This window comes from Ptychodera flava, chromosome 7 (genome assembly GCF_041260155.1).
Source record: "Ptychodera flava strain L36383 chromosome 7, AS_Pfla_20210202, whole genome shotgun sequence".
Taxonomy (NCBI): Eukaryota; Metazoa; Hemichordata; class Enteropneusta; family Ptychoderidae; genus Ptychodera; species Ptychodera flava.
Window position 1 is genome coordinate 14,196,821 of NC_091934.1, and position 14,369 is coordinate 14,211,189.

Below are 14,369 nucleotides of genomic sequence, written 5' to 3' on the forward strand. Positions count from 1 at the left end.
TAATGTCGACGTTTTATTTCAGATTTTTCAACATTTTCTTTTTTGGGAACAGATTACCCCTATTCCACCAGGAAGAAACGTATACAAAATTCTTAATAGGATTACCCATAAAGAGTGATTTAAGAAACCCGGCCAACCGTTCAAGGTTAATTTAGCTTTCGTCAAGTAGATTTTGGTATTTCTTCAGCTCTTTGTCCTTTTCGATCGCCCCTACTGACCGCGCCCTGTCATGACAGGAAGGCAATAATTTATTCTGACTGAGACCATACACTGTACCATCACGGTATATCCACTTGCCGTACACCCAGAAACTGAACTATTTAAACTTTTGCAAAAGCCTCCTACTGAAAATCAAGGAAAACTTTGTGATGTGGCATATTTTTGTACCAAAAGAGCAAAATACCTGAAACTTGCATTCAAACCGTTCGTTTTTCATATCGTAGCTTCGTTGGGGTAGCTAATTTTTTATTTAGAATAAAATAATTGACTAATGACGAAATCAAGACGAAGAAAACATCAATTGTTTCTACATGCTTTAAGATGTTTATCCAAGAAGCATACTAACAAAATAAAGGGAAAATTTGAAATTTCGAATATCCATCGCCTATACGAATTCCAATGTATTTATGATCATACTAACAAAGTGTTAATAAAGTTCGATTAATAATACCTCAATACAGAGGAGCGGACAGCGCCGAGGGTCAAAGATCAAACATCAACAGAAATGTATTGGAACTAGTCCATATTGAGGACGTTTATACCCTTTGGTTGAAGAGATCTAAACTTGATTGACATATAAGTACTCTAAAAGTTTTTAAAAAATATATACGTTAAACAGCAGCTCTGTTTCATTTCCAGACAAAACGTTACACATCAGTGTTGCGTATTTAAAATGTTTGACCGGCAATAAAACGAATCGATCAGTCACTCTAAACCATAATATCCCGGGGAGATTGCTTTTGAGAATGCATTGACTAATTAAGAGAGATGTCCTTTCTATCAGTTAAGTGGAAATTTCAGAACAGAAATATTGTAAACTGCTGGTTGTTTCTCCCCATGAAATCATGTAAAATTCTTAATATGGTTGTAGGTGACAGGCGTTGAAATTTTCCGTTTCAAATATCAATTTAAAAAGCGTGAGCTCCTTCGTATTTATAAAAATTCTAAAATACTTAACAACGGGTTCTCTAGGACTTCTTTCGAAATATCATCATATCACAAAAATCAGCATTAATTTTTAAATGAAGGAAAGCAGCAAGCTAAAGGTGACCCAATGGCCTTAGGAGTCTCCCAAGGTCATGGTGTTCTTCCGCACAACAATTAAGCTTAATCACAAAAGGCTGGAAACTCTATGTGAGCATAGAAGAAGCGTCAATTTCAACTCAACATTTGGCTGACGAATTATGGCGGCTGAATGAAATACATTAACTCGGTTGATGTGGTCTTTATTGAAAGCAAATTTTAGAATCCTTCGATTTCATTGATATCCGAACTACTTTAGTCGGATCTTTGATGGACAAAATTATCTCATCGTTTTGCTATGAACACACATATAGGTTCGCTAGCTCTACAGAATCAAGTAGAAATATCAACAACATTTATCAGTTACGGCGACGTACATGCCACTAAATTCAATGAATGAAGGCTTTAAATTTGTTTCCGCAGCAGAAATAAATTCATCCACAACTGATCTACGGTAGTAAAGAGCTCACAGTGTTTTAGCGTTGTAACGCTCAAAACGGTAGCAGGCAAATGTAGATTTACTCTTGTCAGTCAATGAAAATGAAAGACATTGGTGGCTTACCTTTGTCTGAAAGTGGTTGTACAACTGCTGTTTAATATTTCAAGCAGAAAATTACGTCGCAGATTATTCTCTCACTGTCAGTTTGATGGGTCATCAGCGGGTCATACTTCTGAAAGGGCAAATACCTTTGGAAAGAGAGTTGTAGCTGATCGTTGTCAAAATTTATGTAAATATTTATGTTATCTCCGCAATCAGATAGGTGCAATAAGGATTATGAAATTTACATATGGTCAATTTAGACCAAATAGAACATAAATCTCCCGTCAAATTTAAATGAAATAGAGTATGTTAGTCATGACCCCAACCAAACCAAAGCAAATCACACACAAACAGACTCACACATTCGCACATATCAACAACAATATTGTCATCAGTAGTCACAGGCAGAGGTACACCTTCTACAGTTTGTTAATAACAATTAGAAGATAACATTAAATGTTCATTTTGTTCCAGATCGACGCATGTGTACAGAGATCGATTACAGTGAAAAAACGGTAAAACTTCATTTCAGGGTTATTTCATAATAGTTTCTTATGTCATGGAATTAGTCGAATGTGACCTTTTTGATAACATAATAAGGAGCTGTGGACAATTTAATGATTCTCATGACAAAGGAAACCCATTGTCTCACCCCCTTCACTCTCCTCCCTCAACGACTTTACGAAGATATGAAGAATGTGTGATGATAATGACATCAACCTCCATCTTCTCTGTGAATGAAAAATGTAACATTAAGATAAAGAACATGGAAATATATTGCAGGTTTTAATTAGATATTATTCCCTAATATTTTTCTTCGTTCAGCGAAGGAAAATACGAGTGACGTAATGACCGTGTCACCACGAGTCGGAGACGAGTGGTGACACGGTCATTACGTCACGAGTATTTTCCGAGCTGAACGAAGAAAAATATTAGGGAATAATATACTTATCACATGCACAAGCCAAGAATTCGTTATTTTTTGCAAAATAAAATAAGTTTTCCATGACGATTCCGTGTTTAAACTTTTGAACTACTTTAGGAATAAATATCAGTACGCCGTGCACAAGTTGTCGATCATTTCAGTCGTCCGTCGTGTGCGTTAGCGCTCACGTTCGTTCGTGTGTGTGGAGCAAATGACAGCTCTCGGTCTACACGTAGGCTACCTTCCGCAAAGTTATACTCTATTTCAAAGATAGCATAGTCCTAGAATTTTATCACAGACGAAGATACGCTATTTTTCGGGAACAAATATCGACTGAATCTCGACGGCGCGAACACTGTAAACGTCGCGCCTGACCCTGTTTGTGTTTGCAATGCGTACGGAACCCACGGTATACGCGACCAGCTTCAAGTTCGTTTGTTTCCGCAAATTATTCACGTAATTCCTTCGGAATATACAGGCGGTACACTCTTGTGTTTACATTGTTCGGATTAGTAATGTCGTAGTCTGTGAAAATATCGATTTCATTACATGACTTTTGATCGTGGGAGAAACATCGGCCGCCATGTTGTTTGTTTACATATTTACGAGCACACCGAAGATCGACAAAAGAAAGGTCCGACGCACCAAAATTGATGACATAGACGCGGGTTGTCGTGACGTAGAACGACCAGAGAATAAATCCCGTATTTTTTGTTCGGAGACGACAAACTTGGCTTGTGCATGTGATAAATACCTTTGTCACACCTCATAGAATACAATATTCTAAAATGATAAAATTCACTTTATTATTCGGTATGGCATTGCTGCGATATAACCGGTGTTCGAATGTAGACGTTCATTGCTCATAAGTTGAACATATAAATAAAAGTCACCCTTGATTTATTTTCATTAGCTCAGTGATCTGAGCATATATTATTAGTGCTGGTACGTTCGGCTAAATGACCCGCATGTACATTATTTTTGGATTCCCTCTTATTGATAGGTTGACGTCAGAGTGGTTGAGGCTATTCAAACCCCTATTGGTTTCCTGACGACCGCAATGTCCGCGTTCCCTTGAATGAGAACAACATCATGAAATCTAGTCAACGCACCTTAAAAATAATAAATACTAGCACATTAGTAAGCTTATAGCCTGTTTATCGGTAAATTTTCAAATATTAATTGTCCGCAAACATGCCGCCACAGAGGGTGTTGAACTCCATTCAAAATGAAAGACTACATGACGACCAAAACAGAAAATATCAAACCGAAAGTAACGTGCTGCTGCAATATAAAATAGAAGAATGTAAGTCGATAATTTCTGAAGATCATTATTTGAATATTGTTACTCTCGAGCTTGTCGGTTTTTGAAAGATATGTAAATCTTAGTGTATATAAAAACGTTAGCTGCAGGGTGTGTAAACTTAGCAAGAATACCTATTCCGTCCATGGAAACGACTACTACAGATTGAAACCCAATAAATTATTTCAACAGTGCTAACATGACCTCTGGTAAGGTCAGCTACTTGTAAGGTCGTTTGTACGCCTCCTACATAACAACTCTACATCGACACATTCTGCAGTGGGCTACTAGAATAAACACGCGACATTATCTAAATTGAATAAAATATCGTTGACAAATTCACATGTTTATTCAGTGATAGGGCCTAAGCTTGATACGGACGATTCCGTAGTTAAACTCACAGAAGAGCAATCGGCCGAAAAATTATATGAAGATTGAACGTTAATATCACCCCTTGAGTTTGACTTACATTGTACAAAACAAGATTAGATTCTTTGTTCATTCCACTCTGACACACATCATTATGTACAATAAGATTGAGAAATTGAAAACAAGTGCACTACCAGGCTATCTAATAAGGCTACATGGGGCTGGTCGAACAAACATGGAATGTGACTTTATGATATTTTTTCAGGGGTCTTAAAAACTGAACAAACGCTTAGCAAACGTAATACATTGCACTGTACTTCAACCATCAATTTGATCCCTAAAATCTTTCACCGCTTTATCTGTCAAAGTATGGCGCAAAAGCAGCCGGCATACTTTATTCAGAAATGACAGTTCCATTTGATTTCAATACCTTCATATCAACATAGATAAAGTATTATCATCATGAACTTTACCAGTTAAAAGAGGCGGAACACTTTACTGATTGTCATTGTCTACTCTTATTATATATATATATATATATATATATATATATATATATATATATATATATATAGCTAGTGTGGTGGTGGGGACAAAGAATTCAACATCTAAAAGACGAAATTAAGTGCCGTGCTGTGAGGATTCTAATGAGTGTGTGCACCACTATCCCCGTGGAGGCTGTCATATTTGTTAGAGCCGATGGTTTACTATATTTATTTTTAACAAAATTACGTAAGAAGTTACAGCCTGTGAGAAAGTGATTATTACACCCGTTAATATATTTACTGGAACTACTTTAATTTTGAACGAAAATCACGGAAAAATATTCCAGCTTTACAAAGGCGTTTGGATGTTGTAACTTCTTAAATAGGTTGGACTTACAAATGTGGCACTATTTTAGCGAAATTCCACAGTTTAGCGAAATTAACATAAATTCCGACAAGAAATAATATTGATATTTTGATAAATATTTTGACTCATACAGAAACGAACAATGTTCAAAGCACAACACAACATACATTATTAATGTCGGCGTTTCATTGCAGATTCTTTAAAGATCCATTAGCTGTCATTTTTTTTTATTTTGTTTGTTTTGTGTATCATCTGCAGTTTCTGGTTGGATTCCCTGAACCATGGAGAAATTCCTAAAACTTAGCTCATGATAATACCCTATATGAGTATAATCTGCATGTTATTGTTTAAATTTTGTATTCAGGTCCGGACTAGAATACATTTATCAACAATAACAATGGTCATTTCACATATACAGGCTGTGTTGGCAAGCAAGACACCGGGCATTGGTCATGATGATCGGATTATATTAAAATTCTTATACATTGAAACAGAGTAGTGAAAAATTAGTCAAAAGTTACAAACAGCTAATGTTCCTTTAAGGTTGTTAAGTTTTTCTCATTCCACCAGAAAGAAACCTGTTCAAAACTTTAATACGCATAGCTGTCAACGGTAGTTTAAGCTGTCGGCAAGCAGCTTTGGATGTTTCTTTAGTTCTTTGACCTCATTAATCATCTCTACCGATCGCGTTCGGTACTGACAGAGAGACAAATAATTATTCCGATTGACACCGTCTGTTGAAGACGTCACTGAGACCAGCTCTTGCTGCGCATGGTTAGTGCGCTTGTCGCACTTATAAAAAGCATTGCATGCCCTCTTAACGTTGCTGATTTTGTTACTATGGATTTTATCAATATTTCATCACACTAAATCCAGGTACCTTGCTCCAAGAGATTGACATATTTAAACTTTGTGCAAATCGTTCTCTGAAAATCACAAATAAGGATTAATTTTGACGAGACACATATGTTACTAGAAGAACAAATGACCTGAATTTTCATTCAAACCGGTCTTGACCCCTTTCTTAGCAACAAAGGAAAAGAAACTTCTGATTTTAGAAACAAATAATGACTCTGCGGAAACCAAGAGGATGAAACAACAATTTCTATAGGCCTACATGCTTCAAGAGTCCACCCAAGAAGCATGCCGATAGAATAAAGAGTGAAATTTTTAATTTTCGAATGTCAATCGCCGAGACGAAATTCACTCTTTTACGATCATTCTTACAAAGTGTAAATATACGTTATGAGTCATGAATATGCACCGATACTTAGGTGTGAACCAAGCCGATGGTCAATGATGAACATCAACATAACTGTGTTCGATTTTGCTCTATCGAATGTCATTTACAAGTACGTCAGGAATGTTACGTGACAGCCAGACCCTTACACATTTTACACATCCAACTTTGCCAGTTACCGTTAGTAATATCGCAGATTTTTTGCATCCATGAAGTATCATTATGTAAACTGCTGCGAAATACTAGCAGCTTTGAAAACGTCCAAGGGCATGAACATACGAGAAAAGACTCATTTGTACTATCTCGACGCTTTCGACAATGTAGAGATACACAAAAACCTGCACTTTTGGTCTAGGATAGACAAGGGCATGGGACACTTTGAAGGTCACTTAAGGCCGGGAAACGCTGCCCGGCCCTTTAGCCCGATGCCTCCAGAAAAGAAATATGTGATCTGCAATGTCTTGTTTTTTCATAAATCAAGCTTTGCCAACTTTAGTCACTTAAAACAAAAGTGAAATACTGAATCACACAGGTATAAACTTAACAAGAGTGAGCTCCTGCGTATTTATAAAAAAATTTAAATACATGACAACCGCTCCTCTAGAACTTCTTTCACAACATCATCATGTCACAAAAAGTAAGCGATGGGTTTTCCAGTGCAGGGACACCAATGCCGTGACAAGTTTGAGGTGACCTAATGGCCTTAGAGTCTCCGAAGGTCACATTGTTCTTCCATTCTACAATCGAGCATGATGATAAGAGGCTGGAAACTTTATGTAAGCATGGAAGAAGGCAAACGTTAATTTCAACTAAACGTTTTGCAGACTTATTGTGTCAGCTGAATGAAATAAAATCACTCAGTTGATGTGAACTTTACATGGAAAGTCAATTTCAGAATCTTCGTGATGGATATTGGAACTGTTTAATCGGATCTCCGATGGACAAAATGATCTCATCGCGTTGACTTGAACACACATATGCCAGATAGCTCTACAGAATCACACAAGAAATATCAACAAAATGTATCAGTTACGCTGACGAGCATGAAACTACGTTTAATAAATGAACGCTTTGTTCCCTCAGCAGAAATAAATTCATCCACAATTCATCAACGGTACTGAAGAGCTCACAAAATATGACGAATAGTGCTGTAGCGGTGCAATGGTCGAAATGGTAGCATGCAAGTGTAGATTTACTTGAGTGAGTTAATAAGAATGAAAGACATTAGGGCTGGCTCACCTTAGTTTGATAGTGGTTGTCCAGCTGCCGTTCAATATTTCAAGCAGAAATGCGTCACAGATTACCCACTCAATGTTAGTTAATGGTTCATCAGTGGGTCATCAGTCTGAATATAGGGCAAGGGCCTTTGGAAAGAGAAATGTAGTGTCGTCAAATTATGTATCTTATCTCCAAAATCAGATAGGTGCAATGTGAGGCGTGAAATTCACAAGTAGTCCATTTAGACAAAATAGTAAATACATTCCTGTTAACTAAAAAGAGCATGTTGGTGTGATCTGTTTTGCTCTTTGAATTTGCATAAGATAGTGACGTCTATGAAACAGACAGTGTGTGCGAAATGTGACCTCATACGTAATCTGAGAAATCATGAATGAAAACGAAAAAGAGGAAATATACTAGTTTCAAAAAGTTAAGTTAACCCAGCTGTGGTGGTTCATATGCATATACAGAGGCATATATTCCTACCCCACCACACACAAACATGCACTTTCACACATTCACACACACACACACACACACCACACACACACACACACACACAATATATATATATATATATATATATATATATATATATAAAACATCAATAACTACAACCCTAATCGCAAAAACATCACAGAGGGCGCTGAACTGCATTCAAAATATGAGACAGCACATGACAGGCGCAAAAGAAAAATATCAAACCGAAAGTTACGTGCTGAGGCAATGTAAAAAGAAGAATATGGCAAGAATACACCATTGCGTACGTTCAAACGATTACGGCAGCTTGAAACCCCGATAAATTACTTCTATAGTGCTGACATGACACTGGTAAGGTCAGCTGCTTGTAAGGTCGTTTGTACGCCTCCTACATAACATCAGTACATCGATACATTCCGCAGTAGGCTAGTAGAGTAAACATGAAACATTTTTTAAATATCGTTGACCAATTCATGTGTTGTGAGAGATTTCGTATTTAAATCCTCGCCTTCCTTTTCTGTTCTTCCTGGCTATTTTGCGAACGCTGGAAAGCGTTTTGATTCGAAATTATTCCACCATTGATATCCGTCATTCTTGCTGTTCTGAATGCCTTCTGTAGCCATGTTTCAAAATAAGTACTGGATTACATACGTAGTTACATAGAATTTCATTTGATGTAAACTGACGATGAAATGTTGGAATGAGAGATTACATAAAGGATTAAAGTTTAAAGGATTTCTTAAACTCGTTCTACTCAACGACGATGACGAAAAGCGATCATCTGACTCTTGTCAATGTTGAAGAACCTTGGCTATAATCGTAAACATTTTAATTCTCGGAGCTTTTAAATGCAGACAAAACAAGCCGTGTGAGCACATAGACAGAATACGCTTGTAGCAGTAAACGATGACCAAGTGAAATTATTGAATGCAGTTACTTTATTTAAATTTGTCAATTTACAATAATTATGCATACGGCAACAATAATAAAATGATTTACAAGATCTTGCAGTACCAGCAGAAGCGGTTATAAAAACAGACAAATAACCCTGGTGTGACTCCACCTGTATTTCCAAGACGGTTGCTTCTATTAATGTTATTTTCCGCTAACACCCTTAGGACTAATTCGTTTCAACGATTGACGCATGAACCTTTGGTAGAAACTACTCATCTGACACAGTGAGTGTTGAGAGTTTTGTTCTCTGGAGTTATTTTCCTAGTTAAATAAGAAATAATGCCATCGTCTGAAGGTGATGTAGTAGCTTTCCCAATGCAAAAATAAAATTCAAATTTAATTTTATCAATCTTAATAAATCTAAAAAAATGAGCGGGCAGAAATTAAAAAAGTTTGTGGGCAATTAGAATCCGTACCGACTGAGAAAAAGGATTTTTTTGTAGAAAAATGCGAAACTGAGGGTTCAGGTTTATATGCAGATGATATGGGTTTCGCTTCAAAATCTTGCCCTTTCTTCGAGAAGTCGAGCTTATGGCCGTTGGCCGAGTCAAACTATGCATACAATTTTCATGTGCAAGATTTTTACACCGAGTACAGGTATAGATTTAGTTGTCTTTGCCAAGTAAACCTTTCCTTAGCGTTAGCTCTATGGCCAGCGGCATATGTGATAAGCGTTTACATTCTGTTCCTTCGGGTGAATTGCGGTTTGCGTATACTTTTGTTTCCAATGTCAAGGATCATCATATCATGACAGCCTTACCTTACATCAGGGACATTATATAAACATACGCAGCAGCATACCTTAGGTAGGTGACCTTATCTTTGTTCAATTAACGTCTATCATGAACTATTCTTAGCTTCTCATTATTTATCTGCGTGATAGTGCTGTGTTTTCGAGAAAGTTTCGCATATTTATGGTAAGCTTGGAGTGCAATGCTGTTTAACCTATGTGTGAGAAACTAACGGACTGTGATTCGAAGTTAGCGGAAAGGTTGCTGTGATCAAGGCGGTATACGTTTCTACTCCCCACGCCTTTGTAAATGAGTTTTGTGCAATATTTCGGTCACGTTTGAGTGATTATCACTGATCGATGGCATCTCCGACAGAGGGTGCTATGCATAGAATCATCATAAGGATATGATTCGATGACTTCGTAAAAGGGGTAAAATTGAGACTACTAAGATTGAGACGATCTTCCAAAGAGCTATTTTGGGAAAATTACTTAAGTAATGCGGGTGTATTCATTATTTTCACTTTAAAATGCAACATTCTAGTGATAAAATTACATACAGTTTTGTTAAATGATTTTTATCGAGAAAGAGGGGTCACGATGTATCATTGAAAAGATTAATTATTAGCAGCGGTTTAGAATATTGTTTGACAAGTAGAGCGGTAGTTGGTAAATAGGCTGAATAACCGAGCACTGTGAGATCTATTAATGAAAAACTGACCTAGGTTTGTAAAATCATGCTATGACGGGGATATTTGAAGAGAAACATGTACACATTTTGACAGCTTTCAACTTTCTCCTTAGTCGATTATCACTGCGCGGGCGCGAAAGAAACCTTGCAGAGATATTAGTACCATTTTAGATGTCATGTTCGGATCTCCGAGGAAAATGACTGTGCAACCGTTTCACGAGGTTTACGAGGTTTTCGCGAGAAGAGACAGGCAAAACATTACACACGTAGCAACCAAGCCCAAGAACATGTTGATCTGCCGATAAAAGCAGCGCTCTCAGCCTTTGTCTGGCTGTTCTGAATGCCTTTTGTAGTAAAGTAATGCAGATGTAAAATGCTGGATTACATACGTAGTTACATCATTTCATGTCTCAACAACAATGACGAAAAGCGATCATCCGACTCTTGTCAATGTTAAAGAATCCTTAAGGAACGAAATCTTGCGAATGGGTGTGTATAGCTACAAACTTAGCAGTGCAATGTATTCAAGACGCCATAAGTCATGCTAAACTTCTTAAGGGAGTAATTCTGTAATGTAATAAGGGGAAAGCGGCTACACACATTACCTACACTATTGTGTTGTTCTCTGTGTTCATGTTTGTTTTGTGTGTTTTGACTATTGGTGTATATATACGCCATGGCGAGAAGTAGCCGTAATCTGGCTGTCGAATGACAGTGTGATCCTTTGACGCTACGTTTTGAAACCAGTGTGCGCTCTGTTCCTCAGTCGCTTTTGATATTGCTCTCCTTGGATTTTTGTTTCACTGTTTGTGTTTTAAATGTTTTCAGTGTTTTGTTCATCCTTTAGGAGGCTAGTATATATTTATATTTGAGTCAGTTTGTCGTGTTTCACTTTGTTCGGTGATTTCTGTAAGATTGTGTACTTTGGTATTTATGAGTGTATAGCTAAGTATTGTTTTGATTTCTTTTGTATGCGATGATGAGTTTCATCGTGAATATATTCCTTAGTGTTTGGTCTATTTCTATTTCTTCCCAGTTGTTCAGGAGTGCTTGTTTGATGTCTTTTGTTTTTATATGTGGATTGTATATGGAAGTAAATATCAACTTATTAATGTTATTGTTGTGTGTTTGTTTGTGATTTAAATGTGTTTTCGTTGCGTAATCTGTTCCCGCATTGAGTTTGATACTTCTTGTTAACACGATTGGAACTAATTTGGGATAATTGGATTTTCATATTTTTCAAATTTCTCAAAAATGTTAGGTGCCCTATAGCTGCTCATAAAAACAAGTGTGTAACTTAAAAAGAAAAGCAGATGAGCTTACATTTGCAGATCAAATAGACATTGCTTCACCATCCAATTATCCCAAATTAGTTCCAATCGTGTTTGTTGTGAATATCCTCGTTGTAGTAATTTTTTCATTAAATGTTTTGACTTTTTGTTGTTAAAGTTCTCTTTGTTGTAACATGCATGTGCCCTCGTGTACCTTTCGCCTTTGATAAGGCCCTTGAAGATTGATTTTTTATGACATGATAATCTGTGTAAGAACTGGAATGTATCTGTTGGTTCTGTGTGTATCCTAGTGTCCCGTATGTTTTCGTTGATGTATCGTTTACCTTTGTAAATGAGTAGGCCAAGATATGTTATTTCGTTTGTTGAACTTTCAAATGAAAAATTGAAAGTTGGATGCTTTTTGTTAATTATTGTCATGAATTCGTGGAGTTCGTGTTCTGTTCCAATAAAAATTTGGAAGATATCGTTTCTAAATCTAAACCAGCGTGATATTTTGTTGTGTGTTCACGTATGATTTTCATTTCCAATTCATGTCCGTTAGTGGCACTTTGTGTAAATTTGACAGAAGATACCAACGTGGTGTTGGCGTATTAGTGTAGGATGGATTTATATAATTATTTATAAGTATGGTAGTTTATATGACTTTTGTTGTACATTTCTGTCGTTAGTTGGTGGAAAATTTAATAGGCACTCGGAAGCTGACAATGATGTTGTGATACTTGCCTCGATACTGATTACGCGTCCAGAATTACTGCACCGTATCATTCGCTCAGTAAGGCGTTTACAAGTTGGTGTTCGGATAAACTACCAATAGAGACCTAATCGTCTTCAAAGCGTTATAGACTTGGTTCAAGACTGTGATTTGTGAATGTTTGAGTGAGGTGAACGCCATGATATGTGTTCTGTATATATTCATATGAAACGCGTGAGTTGGGAGAACACGATGAGTGTGGTGAACGCTATACTGGGGAGTTTCACCCGAAATCACAGACTTGCTTTCTTGCACGGTCTGCATTGCTATAAAATATTTATAAGATGACGTATGTATTTATTTCTCTCCGGTAATCCCGCATTATTTGCGATGGTCAACCGATCAGTTTAATAACGCGGTTGATGTGCGAACTTTATGCCGTATTTGCTAACTGTGTAACGTACTGGATGTCGAAGTGGACAAGCAAAGACAGACATCATTTACACACGAAAAAGGCAACGACACACGTCAAAGGAAAACAAGAAAGACCAAATAATATCTTTAGTTGAACGTCACCTTTTAAGAATTACGAAGAGACCAAACAACAAGTCGAACAAAGACAAACAAAACTAGCTTCACACAGTGTATTTGTCCAATATAACAGTTTTTGCAGACATTCATTCAATTTCAATGATTTGTTCACCTAAGATTGATAAATTAGTATTTACTTGTTTGTATGACAATCAGTTTTACGACGGTTGAAAAAGGTTAGTATAATTCTGCAAATGTATTCAAGTCACCTTATTTCTGGACTTCATTTTTTAACTTTTTTGAACATTTAAAAAGGAAGTAGCTGCGCTCTTTCTATGTAAAATTGTGTGGAATTTTCACATCATGCTTAAAATACTTTACAACAAATAGAGACTTATTGCCTGAAATTCAAATTAGACGCTATAAACTGTGCCAATATTATGCGAAAAGTAATATTTCAATTTGCATAGAAGCAGAGCTGTGAAAACTTTATTTACCCTATTGACGTCACCTTATGTCCATACAAAGAGCAAACCAGAACAATAGTGTAAGAAATTGAGAAAAATCTCCGATATTCGGATAGAAATATTATATTGATACTACCTTATGCCCCAGTTGGACATTTCTGAGAGCGAACTCTAGTGTTTTAGGCAGAACGCAAACAACTTGAAGACAAAAGTTGACATCGTTGCCTATTCTTTGGAAGTTTAAACATTGGCTATTGCAAACATTCGCGAATTCTTAGAGTTTTGTAAATGCCGACAAAACGGGCCATCTGAGCACATACACAGAATATGCTTGCAATAAAGGATGACTGAATGAAATTATTGAATGCAATTATTTTTTTTTGTGAATTTACAATAATTATGTCCGATATATTTAATATGACATCAGTAATTATTTATTTATTTATTCACATTAAAGAATAAACCATTTACAGACACCAATTGACTAAAATTTTCTCAATTGGGCAGTAATCTTCCATGGGGTCCTACGAAATTCATATAGAGCTTTACAGATGAGAAAAAAATAATAAATACACTAAAAAGTGCTGGGGAAAAAATTATGAAATAAAAAAAGTGTGGCAACAAAATCATAATTATAACGTATTCGTGGTGATGACGCTCATAATACCCCCTAACAGTCAAGCCAGTATTCTTATTCCCTTGCATTGTATTCGTAACAATTGTTTTGGTGGCGCTGTTACGACACGACGTCACCAACAAGTTTACCATCGAATGCCAAGGAGAACGTGATGTTCGATATATGTGGCATCATGTAATAATAGCTCTTTCTTTACTCACAGCACA